The sequence below is a fragment of the Helianthus annuus genome, chromosome 2, assembly GCF_002127325.2.
Source record: "Helianthus annuus cultivar XRQ/B chromosome 2, HanXRQr2.0-SUNRISE, whole genome shotgun sequence".
Taxonomy (NCBI): domain Eukaryota; kingdom Viridiplantae; phylum Streptophyta; class Magnoliopsida; order Asterales; family Asteraceae; genus Helianthus; species Helianthus annuus.
The window spans coordinates 101,071,330-101,073,768 of NC_035434.2; the positions used below are offsets into that span (position 1 = coordinate 101,071,330).

General features: G+C 29.1%; 1 long non-coding RNA gene across 1 annotated transcript; it reads right to left on the reverse strand.

Moving 5' to 3' along the window:
* Nucleotides 1-422: 422 nt before the first annotated feature.
* On the reverse strand, nucleotides 423-1,827 carry LOC118487224. The gene is made up of 3 exons (XR_004880851.1): nucleotides 1,560-1,827; nucleotides 1,278-1,325; nucleotides 423-596 (listed from the first exon to the last, which is right to left on the reverse strand). It is a non-coding gene; the product is annotated as an uncharacterized LOC118487224 (long non-coding RNA).
* Nucleotides 1,828-2,439: the final 612 nt, after the last annotated feature.

Below are 2,439 nucleotides of genomic sequence, written 5' to 3' on the forward strand. Positions count from 1 at the left end.
CATATATACTAACAAATGAAAATTGTGTGAAGAATAAGGTATATTAACTAAACGTTAAGAAATGTGTGAATACTTACGGATTCTGATATTTAAATTTTTGAATAAACAAATGTGAAATTTTATTAATGTACGATGTGTTGGGGAATAAGTATATTAATTGATTAAAGAAATATTAATTATTGAAAGTTTAATATTATATTATTATAATTATACGTAATAATATATCAAAAATACGTTTAATATATTAATTTCTGAACGCTATAGGTAATAATATATCAAAATAAATACAAACAAAGCTCTAGTTAAGCCTAACTCTAAATATTATGAAAGCATAATAATTCATCTATAAGGTACCAACTTACAACGCAACAGTTTAAAAAGAATTACTAATGGAATAAGTTTTAAAATAAAGATTACATGAACAAAGTAGTTTTAAAAGTTTCGTTCTAAAAAAATCAACAGTCTCCCAACCTTTTCCATCATCTCCATCCATCTCGGTCCTTGATTCTAGAAGTTGCATCTCACATGAAGCATCACCACCTACTTAATGCGTTTTCACAAGAGCTTCGCTCGCCTCACTAATAGGGCATCAAATTCTAAAACCAAGTTTGAAGTCAACTAAAAGCTTTAATAGGTTATAAAAAACAATTGTGCTATCATGCTCCATTTAAGAACCTCTATCTTAAGAAAGTTCCTAAAAATAATGTTCATAAAAATATTGTATTATGCACAATAGGGTGAAAAAGTCAAGATGGTCTTTTGACGACAAAAGTTCATTGATCCATAGAAAGACGACTTCAAAAGCAGGCTTATAATTCACATGCCTTCCAAAAGCTAATACATCTCAATCTTTTGTCAGCAAACCGAACCCGTGTGATACACTTCTTTGGGTTAATAAAAAAATTTAAATGAAAGTCAAATAAAATAAATATATATCGTATTTATCAAATTTTTATTAAAAACTTCATATCAAGTTTACATTTACATTCATAATAAATAGGCATGAATATAAGAGATAGCAAGAAACATTTGGATCACCGGCGGCACCAAAAAGGTGTTCTTAGGAGGTTTAAAGGACAATCTTTAATAAAATCTGGAACATGAATATGATATTAATCGATGATGTACCTTACTAAAAATAGCATTGCATGTGTTCTCAGCTAATTTCTTTTTAACTCTTGTAAATTAAAAATATTTAATTTATATTTTTAATTTTTACATGAAGATTAAGTAGGTAAATTTAGATTAGTATCTAAATGCATAAATTGAACCATTACCAGAATTCCTCTTTAATGCACTCTAATTGCTCAGCCTACCACCTACAACTTAAAAAAAAAAAAAGGAGTGAGTTTAGCCAAGATTGTATCACCAACTTTCTTTTTGTTCCAACATATTAAGCATTGTTCTTGTAATTTTTCTTTTTACATGAATAAGACTAATCATGTGGTCCTGTTCAACTAAAACAATGATTTTAGGGAGGAATAATGTCAAATCCATACCTTACAAATTGAAAGAGAGAATGTCTGAAATAATTAACAAATAAATAAGTTACTGCATACCTAAACAACCCTGTTGCAGAAAACTTCCAATTTTTAAACCTCAGCCTTTTTCTTGAATCAACCCTCCCTCCCTCCTTCCGAGTCAGTAAACAACTAAAGTGCTTAAACCTAAAATAAGATGAAAGTGAGCTGAGATTAAAACGATTTCATAAATAATTATTAGATCCATTCATAATCATCTATAAAAGTAAGGGAGTGAGCATAAACCAATAGTAATTGCAAAAGTCATTGTTGGTTGGCTGCTTATATAATCAAATTAGAAGAAAAAAGATTAGAGCCTTGAAAAATTGTAATATACATCAGTTAAAGTATACAATACATAACAATTACACATAAAAAGATGGTGTCTATCTCATAACAATTCAGGCTTATAGTAGGATGCAACAAATTGAAATATCGAGTGAATGAGTGAAGCTATAAAGATCTGCACCATGTCTTTCAAAAAGCATTGTAATTCAATTATTTCACAACTATAGGTGTAAATATGTCATCATACCTGGAATTCTAGAAAAGGTTGTAGGGCTGAATCAAAGGCATTTTTGTTTCTGTTTTGGTTTCCCACATCTACGATACTCAAGTTAACTCATATAACGTTTGTGTACGGAGCTACATGATGATAGTTAAGATGATACACTAAACTATAACACATTATTTTGGAAAGAATCGTAGCATGTATTTATGTTGATACGTAGGCTTACCTGGTTATGTGGTTGTTTAGGTGACGTCAACTGTGGAAGTATATTAAATAAAAGAAATGAAAAGTATAGTTTTCACAATAGGATCTTTTTTTTCGTCTTTTAGGTTTACTAATAGTTTAAGTACCCGTGTGTTACACGGATTACCTAAAGTAAATTATATTATTTAACAGTGTTTAAATAAA